We start from the raw sequence: 13,257 nt of genomic DNA on the forward strand, positions 1-13,257 counted from the left end.
CAGGCCCTGGCCAACCTCTTACTACTTCACAGGACTGGAACTGCACTTTGAGTACCCTCCCACCCTACCCTCGACAACCCTAAATCCCACACTTCTTCCATGCAAAACAGCCATCCTGATTAATGATAGAAAAACTTGTGATGGACATTATTATCTAAAGTACACGTATAAAGACATGAATTCGTGTTAATATACTTTGTATACAACCAGAGATATGAAAAATTGTGCTCTATATGTGTAATAAGAACTGTAACGCATTCTGCTGTCATATATAAATAAAAAATTAATAATAAAAAAAAGAAAAACTGCATGGAGGCACAGGCAGGAAATCCACAATCCCTGAGAACCCAAACAGGGCCACCAAATTCCTTTCCCCTTGAAAATCAGCACCTGAGAGCAAGTATACCCTTAATCATCTAACTGATCCCCCCTTTTCCCCCACTCTCTCCCAAATTGCAGTTGTTATAAGAATGTTGAGTGGATTTGGAATTATTACAAACAGAAAATGCCAGAAGATTTTTGGAGAAGAAACACTAAGCTCTGTAGCTTCCGCAGAACTCTTAGAGAGGAAGAATGTGGAAGGCACTGGAAACCATTCCTGGCCAGCTGCCTGCTCAAAGGCCTATGGTTTTGTCTGGGCTCAGAGGAACACTATGAATGGCACCTCTTAGAGCCCAACAACTAAGGGAATTTGGTCTAGCTGTTCTGACAAATCTTTTAGAACTTAAAGCAAAAAGCAAAATGGGACACCCCCCGAAGAACTTTGGGCCAAGCTACATCTGCTTGCTGGCTTCAGTCTCACCTGGGAATATGGACTTCTGGGAGGGCCTGGGCCAGATGATGTGGGAAGGTCTGTGGCTCACTTTGCTTCAGAATGCATGCCAGGCTAAAAAGTGTTTTCTCAAGCAACAGGAATAAGGCCTGTGGCTTGCAGACTAGATGGTAGAGTTATGGATCACCACAGACAAGCCCAAATCCAAGGAGAAAGGAATCATAGCTCTGTGTGAGCTGCAGACTCCCACAGGGTGACCATGAGTGGGAGGACTTCCTGCCTCCCTGCTGGAGAAAGGCACTCTGTAACTGAAGCTCTGTCAGGATTAATAAAGGGAGGGGCCTGGCAAGCTGTTGGAGAACATGACTACCTTTTTCCTTAGGTTTGTGGCTGGCTCATAGCATTGGCTTCAGCTGTTCTGGTCAGCTCGTGGGAGGCCTAAGCTTTCCCTCCAGTTTGGCTCTATATAACAAATCTCCCATTAGTCTCTCCTCATTCTGCTCCCAGTGTCCTGCTGAGCTGTAATCAATATTCATCCCTAAGTTGTTCGTGGTTTTACAAGGAGCACAAGCACTCTCAGAAACCTAAATCATGACTAATGGTTGCCTGGTGACTTCTATTGGATTTGAGTATCCCTTGGGGGTGATTGTAATGGATGGTCGTCCCATTAGCCTTACCTTCTTCACTAGCCAAGGGAAGATACTAACATGAGTGATGAGAGAGATGTTGGAAGGTATCTGAGATGGAGTCTTGAGCCCTCAAATAGGAAGCTGGATTCTTAGCGCCTTGTTAGGCAGAAACAGAGCAGTGGTAAGGTTTGGAAAAAGCCATTTCAGGAGAAATAAATCAAGAGATAAGCCAAGAGAAATTAACAAAAAGTTTCTACTGCAATCAGATAGACGTCCAGTCATCATGGATTTTCTATACTGTTCCCTTCAAAATGAACATCAGTTCTCAGCATCAAATGAAGACAGACTGTTCAATTCTCAGTATCCTCCTGAGGGTGACCTCTCATCCTCAAAAATGAAATGCTTAGAAAGGGCAAAAAGAGTGGAGGTTTGGAATCCTTAAGCTTTTTCCTGGGAGGTGTGAGAGATTCCTTTGATTTGAAGACTACTCTCCATTTGATGCTGAGGAGAAACCTTTCCAAACAGGTAGGGTCCTGAGCAAGTCAGGCAGTCCTGGGCAGTTAAGAAGGCCCCAGAATGCTGTGGGCCACTAGGCTCCTGAGGCAAACCATGGTGTTCCCCGTGCCTTTCTCTCCTGACAGCTAAAAATGTGTTACTTATTTTCACCTAAAACTCTTGAGAGATATATCAAGCTGTTGAGAACACTTTCATATTCATTCCCTCACATGAGTCTCAGAAGCATCCCAGGAGTACAGAGTATAGCACTCAATGAGATCTACAGTGTTCTCAGTGATACTATGGCTGACCAGATGATAGTCAGTGAGGATGTTAAGTACAACTTCTCCAGTTTTCTAGGGTTTTATCAAAATGCATGTCAGGGACTCATGCCAAGGAATCATAGCTGTCGTATTATCAGATATTATAGGTCTAAATGAGTATCTGAAATCACAGGAAATGAGACCATCATTAGAAATAATTTGTTATGTGTGGTGCTAGGGATTGAATCCAGGACCTCCATATACAAGGCCAGTGTTCTACTACCAAGCCCCAGAAATATCCATCTGATGCAAGTATCAGCAACTGAAAAAACTAAGGAGATGGAAATTTACTCCTGAAAAAGAGAATCTGTGGTAAGTTACTTGGGATAGATTCTATTTCCAAACTGTGTTCCACATATTCATGCTATCAGAAAGATAATCTTAACTAGAAGCTTCTACCCTGAGAAAAATTATAATGTGATGAGCTATTTATAATCTAACAAATTAGGCAAAATAAATATATTATTGCTTTTCATATGTGCAAATAGCTTATTGATATTCATAGATCAATACTATAAGATACACTGAACTTAAAAAAACATTGGGAAAGTACTTGATCTTTCTTTGATGATTTGGGATTTAATTGCTCTGAACAGGGAGTTAAGGAAGAAATTCATTCAGAAGTTAAACAGACTGTGGCCATTTGAAAATAGCCCCAAGCCTGGCATAGTAGCATACACCTGTAATCACAGTGGCTTGGGAGGCTGAGGCAGAAAAAGCACAAGTTCAAAGCCAGCCTCATCAACTTAGTGAGACTCTGTCTCTAAATAAAATATAAAAAAATGGGCCGGAATGTGGCTCAGTGGTTAAGTGCCCCAGGGTTCAATCCCTGATACAAAAAAAAAAAAAAAAAAAAAAAAAAGAAAAAGAAAGAAAAAGAAAAGAGCCACAAATTTGTTGTTTTTCCTAGATTTTTACCCTATTGTGTTTTTGCAAATGTTGCCATAAAAAATTCTGGAAAACTGTGAAGGAATAACATTTTATTTTTGGTAAAATAGCAGAAAACAATATGTTATACTGTTAAGCAAGTCCTAAATTAATTAGTTAACTGAATCCTAACTTACCTCCATTAGTAGCAGGTCAGACTTCAGGAATATAATTGAATTTCATGTCTGAATGGCACTTGGTGGCTTTGTTGCTGTAGAGATGACAGTGGATGATACCACTCTTCTGAAAACAAGTGAGTAATTTCCATTCCATCTGTCAGAGCTTTGACCACTCAAATTGACATTCATTCCATAAACATTTTCAGTGGTGCTACCATGGGTAAGAGTACTGGGTACCATGGAGATCCATGCTGAATGGTCTCTGACTGCAGGCCTAAGGGACATTTTCTTTTTTTAAAAAAAAATATTTGGTTTTTTTTAGTTTTAGGTGGACACAATATCTTTATTTTATATTTAGGTGGTGCTGAGGATCAAACCTAGTGCCTCATGCATACTAGGCGAGTGCATTACCACTGAGCCACAACCCTAACCACAATAAGGGACATTTTCTTATTTGGAATTCCCTGTACTCCAGAAACTTCTATCATAGGTATGGTGTTGGAAAGGCTCTGGAAGCAGGAAGCACCTTATCACTATCAACAATGTGACATAATGGTAAAAGTAAATGTAATCAGTTATGTGAGTTGTTAAAGGCAAGCCATGCTTCTGTTTATTCCATGATGGTGTAAAAATTCAAAACCAATTTGCATCCAGAGAGTAAATAAAACACACTGCAATGAAGTCTGAGTAATCTATGCCCTATCATTCCCCCAGGCCTTTTGTCCTGCCATACCTTTGCTTTTTTAGGGTAAAGTAAAATTGACAGCTCCTCAATTGTCAAAATACGAACGTCAGCAGTGTCCCTGATCCATGCAAAAAGGTACTTTTCATTTTCAAAGAGACAGCCTTTAGTGCCCTAAGACAAAAAACTACAGACAACGATTTCATCCCAAGTACCAAAGATCCCACTGGGACTGGCAATCTTTTCAGAGGCAGAACTTTGCCTGCTTCCTCCATCACTGAATTCCATCCATCGTGTGGAGGTTTTCACAAACATGTTGGCTTGGGGGCCAGGTGAGGGGAGAGGCCTCCCGCCCAGTCCTCCCTGAGAGAGCAGCACAAAGGGAGTTACCTAATTCCACTGTGGGAGTTTTATCTGCCTCCTGGATGGTTCGGTGTAGGTCCATGTCTAGACTGATTACAAAAGCCCCAACGAAACAAAATAAATACCTAACATCTTACAGAAAAGGCACGAAAGCAAACAGTAGGGGCGAGGAGAACAATACCTCTGTTGTGACAGGGAGCCTTCAGGAAGATGATGGAATTCCCGCACCCCACGTTCTAATTTGTAAGGACAACATTAAACGTCTCGAAGCAGGCCCTGGCTTGAATGCATAAATTTGGAAAGGCAATGTGTTTTGTTAGATAAGGGATTTTTTTTTAAACTGCCACTAGGATCAAAATGAAGATCAGTATAGCCAACTCTGTCTGCATGGGTGCAGATTTCAGAAAACAGCCTTTCCTCTAGCTCACCAATGTAACCATTTGTTAATTCTGCCCTTTCAAGCTGAGGAGGTGTATATAATGTGGCTGAAAAGGCTCTGAATTGATTCTACTTTGCATTCACGTTGCTGTGTAACCTTAAGTAAATCTCTAAACTTCTCTGAGTCTTGTTTTTTCCACATCTATAAAAAAAGAGATGATAATCTATCTTTGTGAATTCTAGTCTCCAACAAAGAAAAATAAATATAACAATTCCATTGCCTAATTCTGCTGAAAGTGGGATTATCCCCCCCAAATACATTTATAATTATCATGTCTGAACTAGCTCTTAAATATATTATTACAAACAGAAGCTGCAGGGGAGTGATGGGCCATTTCCATAACTGAAGGTACACTTGTTTAGACATATGGTGGTGGGTTTTGTTTTTGTTTTTGTTTTTCTTCCCCTGTTTGGAGAGATGGAGGTGCTGGCCTGTACTTGGCTGGACAGGCAGGGCATGAACCATGACAGTGGATGAGCTGACAGACAATGTGAGGACCCTGGGCTGGTTCAAGTACTGGTTTTTGCATGAGCTGGCAAATCCACTTTTTCCATTTTGATGAAAGCATGGTTCATGAGCATGTTGATACCACTCATTCTTCTGTTTTTGTGTTTTGGTTTTTTGGTACCAGGGATTGAACTCAGGGGCACTCAACCACTGAGGCACATCCCCAGCCCAATTTTGTATTTTATTTAGAGACAGGGTGTCACTGAGTTGCTTAGGGCCTCACCATTGCTGAGGCTGGCTTTGAACTTGTGATCCTTCTGCCTCAGCCTCCAGAGCTGCTGGGATTATAGGCATGCACCATCACACTCAGATTCTTTTGGGTTCTTATGTAGACATTTATTTACAAATTCCTGGGCTGAAGTCTGGGTTGATCATGCCTCTGGATAGCTTGGAGGTAGCTCATTTACAATATAGTCTAGTAGCTCAAACATAGCCATGGCTGGCTGGCTGTGTGACCTCTGATCACTAATATGGTATTCAGGAGACATTCGTACAGAAGTGAGAAGCTGCAAGGCCCTCCTTATGCCCAGTTGACTGTGGGCTGGCCAAAAATGGCCTCGATTTCCTTGAAATTAGATGGGGGATGAAGCTTCCAATGGACAGTCCTATCTGGAGCAAGCCAGTCCTTCAGATGTTCATCTGCACCAAGCAGTGTGTGCCTTGAAGCTGCTATGGAAACAAGTAGGATACAGTTCCTATGAAGGAATTAGCCTTGGAGACAATGAGCTTTCCATTCACCACAAAATCCCAGCTTGATTTCCCTTCTAAAGTTGACCAGTGTTGGGGGAGTTTTCACATTTCAGTGCGTGACCTGGTGTTTTTCTCAGAAGTATGCCAAGTCCCAGAGAACTACCACACTGACCATCTCCAGGATCTTTTCAGGAATCTTCTTGGTTTCTTTCAACACCTGGCTCATGAAGCCAACATCCTCATTCTCCATGCAGATATGGATCTCCCAGCCACTCTAGAAGTCCCTATAGAAGCCCACAATGTACAGCGTGTCGCACTTAGGATGGCTAGCTTGATCACACCATGCCCCAGCTTTCTGGCCAAAGGTCTTTTGTGAGCTTTGGTAACCATCCCACCATAGCTGGGCTCCTAGCTCCAAGATCCTTTTGTAGTAATCCTTCTTGAGTTTACAGACCTTGGCCTTTGGGGTAAGGAAGACCTCTAGCCTCTTCTGCTGCTCATTGAATTCTAGATCCTCAAGCATCTTCTGGAAGCTCACTAACTTTCCTTTGCAGGAGCCCTCACTGATGGGGAACCAGCTCTTGGCGATGGTGGTGCCATGAGCACTGGTTTCCTCCAAGCCAGCATTGGGATCCTGTGCAGGCCCGTGGTAGGTGGGGAACCACTGGCGCAGTTGTGAACTGAGCCTGGGGTTATGGTCAGAACCCAGGCCAGCACCAAGGCAGCCAAAGGTCAGTGACACTGCAAATCCAGACCAGGAGGCACTGGGGAGGCTGGGACTGAAGCTAAGGAGCTCTAGTGAGGCTGATACTGCCACCAGAGTGTGGGAGCCACAGTACTTTTCAAATCCCTCCATGCTGCTGGGTGTGCATATGGTTCATGGTTACCTACTACTGTATAATTGTACCCTGCCCTCTCCTATGGGGGCACCAGGGGCCTTCACTGCTTCACCATAGCCAGGAATGCCTGGTGCATGTGCACTGTGGATGTATGGCCTGCTGTTCTGCCTCTCATACTCTTCCCCCCTCTGCAACCTGGGTGGTTTCTCCACTTTCATCAAGTCCTATACACCTTCTTTATACCTTTTACAATTTCTATCATTTCTTCTAGACTTTATCCAAGCATTATATCCCTGGCCCAGTGACCAGAATATGTACCCATTCGGTTCTCCTATGCATCCTGTGTGTGTGTGTATGTATATATATATATATTTTTTTTCTATGTGTATATGTGTGTTTACATACTATATATAAATATTATATATACTTTATATATAATATAAATATATATAAATACTATCTCTATATATAGATATAAATATATAGATAGTATTAACATTTTATTGTAGCTTCTTGGTTGTCTCTCTCAGTAGATGTATCTATCATATATTGTACTCTAGTATATGACCCAAGATTTGGTACAAAGCATTGCTGAAAAATACTTGTAGAGTGAATACTGGATTCAGCAAACACTTATTAAATATCAACTGCATACCAGCTTTATGCTCTATTTTTTATACCAGGGATTTAATCCAGGAGTCCTTAACCACTGAGCCACATCCCCAGCCCTTTTTTTTAAAAAAATGTATTTTTTAGTTTAGGTGGACACAATATCTTTATTTTACATTTATGTGGTGCTGAGGATTGAACCCAATGCCTCACAGATGCTAGGGGAGCACTCTGCTGCAGAGCCACAGCCCCAGCCCCTACCCAGACCTTTTTTAATATTTATTTTTTAGTTGTAGTTGGACACAATACCTTTATTTTATTTATTTATATGTGGTGCTGAGGATTGAACCCAGGACCTCGCAGGTGCTAGGCGAGCAGTTTACCCCTGAGCCACAACCAAGGTCTGGCTAAGTTGCTTAGGGCCTCGATAATTTGCTTGAGACTGTCCTTGAACTTCTGATCCTCCTGCTTTAACCTCCGAGAAGATAGGATTATAGACATGTGCCACTGCACCTGACCTTGTGCTCTGTTTTTAATGTGGATCCTTCAAAGTCAATGCATTAATTTCTAAATGTATAAAAGTGGATAAGAATCAGTCAGCTTATTCATTGGTCCTGCAGCCAAGCAGCAGACCTAAATCCAAATGAGTGTTGTATCCTTCCAAGAGGCCCCCTCAAAAGAGAATCTTTGTGCCAGGGAAAGTGTCCTCAAATTTTCTGGAACGCTTCTTTGGAAAAAAAGAAAAGTTCCATAGACCATAGCACATTCTTTGGAATCTTCTCAGGATATGCAGGGTGGGGTGGGGCTTTGTTTCTTGAAGGCAGATTTGAGTTTTGGAAACAGTTAAAAGCTCCTTGGCAGCCAATGTAGTGAATGAGGTGGGTGATCAAGCTGAAGAATATGACTTTGGGTTCCAAACAAGGTGTGACTATAAAGAGCTGAGGCCAATTTCTTGCATGGCACATAAGCTGACTCAACAGCAATTCAAAAAGAGGACTTCCAAACATATTGTGGCCTTGGCAAGGAAAAAAGAAAAGGTTCTCCATGCCAGTACACACAGACACACAGACATACAGATACACACACATAATGTGTAGTGACTGTCTGGTACAGTACATAAACACATAAATCAAAAGTCTTTGGAATGGAGTTGTGGCTCAGTGGTAGAGTGCTTGCCTAGCATGTGTGAGGCACTGGGTTCGATTCTCAGCACCACTTACAAATAAATAAAATAAAGGTCCATTGACAACTAAAAAAAATTTTAAAAAATCCTTGGAATTAAGTTTTCAAGAATAAATTGCACAAGTATGGGACAGAAGAGACCTGACTTGGCCCCCATTTTTCAAAAATTTCTCTATGTTTCAGTTGGCCACAAGCTCAAAATGCAGTAAGGGAGTAATGCGACTGCTAAGCAAGCATCTACCTTCTCAGAGTGCTCTGGTGGAGGTTCCGGGCCTTCCTTGGAACCTAATGGCCTATCAACCACTGGTCTTCTTGACCCATTGAAGCATAGATCAGGGCTGAGGAAGTCTATGAGCATTATAAGATCTGTTTAGAAAAGCAAACAACCCAGAAAAGATGCATGATTGAAATTTATTGTTGAAGGATGATGATGTGAAAAGTAGTGTCTTCTTAATCTCGTGCTACTCTTTATGGAAGTGGTAGACTGATGGGTGGAAATGACAGGAAGGCAACTTTAGGCTCAATCTAGTAAAAACTGGTTTGTGTTATAATAAAATTGTAATGTTCAGTATAATCTCAGAAAGAGAAAATATTGGAAGGATACAAGTCAAATATTTAATAGCAAGGTCTGAGAGCATAGCTCCATGATAGAACACTTGCCCAGCAAGCACAAGGCTCTAGATATGATTGCTAGCACTGCAAAAAAAATTGTTAATAGTGGATATCTATGGTGTGCTTGTTACTCAGCTTTCCATCACTATAGCAGAATACCTGAGATAATTTGCTTATCAAAAGAATACATTTCCTTGGTGTGGTGACACATAATTGTAACCCTAGCTACTTGGGAGATTGAGGTAGGATGATCACACATTTGAGGCCAGCCTGGGTAGCTTAGTGAGGTTCTGTATCAAAAATAAAAAAGGGGTGTGGATGTGTCTCAGTGGTAGAGTGTCACTGAGTTCAATCTCTAGTACTACAAAGAAAAAGAAAGGAAAAAAAGTTTCATTCAGGCTCACAGTTTTGGAGGATCCAGTTCATGATCAACTGACTCCATTGTTTTGTGCCTGTGTTGAGGCAGAACATTGTGGTAGGAGTGTGTGCTCACATAGTAGCTGAGGTGAGAAAGGAGGCTGGTGTCTCATGGTCCTCTTTAAGGACATGCACCCAGTGACCTGAGGACCTCCAACTTGGTTCTACCTAGATCTACGCTGGTGACCATCCATATGGACCTTTAACACATGGACCTTTGGTAAACATTCAATATCCAGACTGTAGCAAAGGACTATTAAATTATAAGGCAAAAGCTATTTTTAACTTTATAATGATGTATCGTTATTATTTTTGTTACTTGTACATATTTCTTTTGTAATGTATACTTTTTTGTAATATGCCCATTTTTATATATTGAATGTATATACATATTTCCTTTGAGAAACAAATTTGCTAAAAATTAGAGTTGTCCACCAAGCAAACAGCCTTTTTAAAAAAATATTTATTTTTTAGTTGTAGTTGGACACAATACCTTTATATATTTTTATGTGGCACTGAGGAACAAACCCAGGGCCTTGCACGTGTAAGGCAAGCACTCTACCACTGAGTCACAACCCCAGCCCTACAGCCCTCTTTTTAACCTAGTGAGAGCCATGCCTTAGGAGGTAATCAAGCAAAGATTGTGGAATGAGCCACAGTGTTCCTTTTAGACTAGGGCTTCAGTATCTATTATTCTATGAATTAACCTTATTCAAGTACCAAACTTGAGCCAGTGGAAGTTCACATGTGCATACAATGATTAAAAGAGGCCTGGAAACTTCCAACAAGATGAGCAACTTCTTAGCTGCCAGGCCTCTTCTAACAACAAAAAAAATCATCTTAACATAATTCAAGTGTAGAAAGTTTAAATCAAAGGGTAGAATAAACACTTCAAAGATAAAAAGCCAGAAGCTAGCTGAGAAACTGGATTCTGAACTGGAGCAATAAAAACATATATAAGGGGATAATTTAGGCATGGTGAAAAAGCTTGATACAGGCTCTTGAGAAAAAGTGAATGGCCAATAGGAGATGGTAGATTCTCCATGTTTGGTAAATATGTATGGTTCTCCATTTTAATCCCATCCATGTAACTGAAGGCAGCAGGCCTTGGACATTACAGGGAAGTTTTCTCCTGGTCCTCATCACTCAGCCTGAATGGATCTTCCCTGGCAGAAGCTCTCTGGTGAAGAGTGGCTGTCAGGGTGGAGGTATGGCTCAGTAGTACAGTGCTTGTCCACCATGTACAAGGCCCTGGGTTACATTTCAAGCACTGGATTAAAAAACAAACAAAAAATACTGGCTGCCTTGGGTCAGGTACTGGGAACTGAAGCATATCAAACACAATATTAGGCTAGAGAAGTCCCAAGAACAGCACATTCATGAGAGCAGCATTGGGCAGAGGAGCCAACATGTACTTCTTTTGGGGACCAATGGTGCCATAAAATCTGAGATAAAAATATTGTCCCAATCTTCCACTTTAGGGAAAGTCTAGAGAGGAGAAGTGGGTGGAAGAGTATGATAATGGACAACACCCTTTGCCTCCCAAAGTGGAGAAATAATGGATTTTCAAACCACCCTCTCCTACTGGCACAGGCAAAATTTGGTTTCCAAGCCACAGATTATTTTGCCAGATTAAATAAAACCCTCTCTGTGGAATAACAGGGATGGTTATTAGATGATAACTGGGCTTGAAATCCTTCTTCTGGTCTGGTGTTACTAGAACATTAGACTGAGTCCAAGGAGCAAAGATTTTTAGTGTTTAGGTTTCATAAACCAAAGACCAAAAGTTCTTGTGAACCTCATTCAAATACAGAAAAAAATGATGATTTAAAAGCAAAGACAAATGGCTTCTTTCCCTTTTCTGTTTTACCAATCACTATAAATCATGGAAGTCATACTAGCGAATACAACTGATTGTAGTCTCAACTACAAGAAAACCAGCTAAAGGGAAGACTAAATCAAACATTTCCAGGTTGTGTTTGTGGGCATTTCTGCAAAGGATGAAAATGGATATAGGAATCGTATGCTTTTCAGGAGACCAACAGAAGTGTGATGTGTGTTGGGGACAGCAGAAATAGGGAATGATTAGTTGTGACATTATATCTTCTTTTTCCAGCATGGTGACCTCTTGACTTTAGACTGAAATTGGAGATCCTGACTTGGGCCACCTCCTAGAATCAAAGGGGACTTCCCTGTCCATTCCTTGACCTTTGCTCTTGCCTTTTCCCTGCATTTGAGCCATTCTTATCATACTTATCAAATGGGAGTGAGAGTTCTCATTCTTTAGATGGAATCAGCAATGCCTCTGTTGAGCCGATCTGGCAAAAGGGCAATGTGCTCAGGATTTTACACATGATAAAAATGGTAAGTTGGTTATTTTTGGTGTTCCTTCACCACAGAATGTCCAACCAAACATAAATGCTATTATTACTTGTGATGTTGGGTGTGTAAAAAATAAATTTAAGAAATAAATACTGGGCCTGCAATTCATAGAAAGCTTGTTCTGGAATTAGTGTTGGTGCCAGATCGTCAGCTCCATGAAAGCAGGGATTGAATCTGTTTTGCCAATGTCTCCAGGAACAGCACCTAGAACCTAGTAGGTACAGAAACCCTTGCTTCTGAAGAAATTAAGGTTGAAGAAGTCTCCATGAGGCCCAGAGTGAGAGTTGCTTCTTATATAAATCAGGGATTTGCTGGTGACAAACTATGTGCTATGGTTTAAATATGAGGTGTCCCCCAAAAGCGCAGGTGTGAGACAATGAAAGAAAGTTTAGATGTGAAATGTTTGGGTTATCACAGCCTTGATTGGTTCAACTGAATACATTGATTCAGTTGAATGGTTTAGCTGGGTGATAACTATAGGCAGGTAGGGTGTGTCTAGAGGAGGTGGGTCTCTAGGGGCTTGACTTTGGGGTTTGTATTTTGACTGAGGTGAGGAGATTCTCTTTCTGCTTCCTGGTGTGATGTTTGGAAACCCTTTCCTTCACCACACACTTACACCATGATGTTCTGCTCACCTTGGGTCTAGAGCAAAGGAGTTGGTTATCTATGGACTGAGACCTCTGAAACTGTGAGCCCCAAATAAGTTTTTCCTCCTCTAAAATTGTTATTGTCAGGTTTTCTTGGTTACAGTGACCAAAAAGCTGACTAAAACACTATGCAAACTGACATGAGGCAACTGTTGGTCCTGTCGTGAGCAGCCCCTAGAGAGAGAGGTGACAGGAAAGAAGCCTGAGACAGCAGCAAAGAAGTTGGGGGAAATATTTCTTTGCCTACCTCCATAGGTTGCAGGAAGGGAGACTATTAATCATGCAACTTGTACATCCCATGCAGAGGATTTTCTACTTTGGCAAAGCATTTTTAGCAAAGAGAAATTTGTAAATAGAGATCAGACTGTGGGACTCTTTGGGGATACCTTTGGTCTTATAGGTAAGACACTCCAACTAAGATTTGTAGATACAGATTGTGGCCTGGGTGTGTGTTGGGAGGGAGGGGCTTTGAATGGGACTTGGGAACAAGGATTGAAACTCAAAAGATAGTAGAAAGGTAGGTTTTAAGGACCCCACTGGCACCTGATGGGATTACACAGAATAGAAAGTCAGATGAGAGGGAAGGGAAGCATACGGCGATGTACAAAAGGAGACTCAACACA

General features: G+C 41.5%; 1 pseudogene; it reads right to left on the bottom strand.

The window, feature by feature from the left end:
* Positions 1-5,627: 5,627 nt before the first annotated feature.
* On the bottom strand, positions 5,628-6,573 carry LOC125614230 (annotated as a pseudogene).
* Between the last annotated feature and the right edge of the window lie 6,684 nt (positions 6,574-13,257).

This window comes from Marmota marmota, unplaced genomic scaffold (genome assembly GCF_001458135.2).
Source record: "Marmota marmota marmota unplaced genomic scaffold, marMar, whole genome shotgun sequence".
NCBI lineage: Eukaryota > Metazoa > Chordata > Mammalia > Rodentia > Sciuridae > Marmota > Marmota marmota.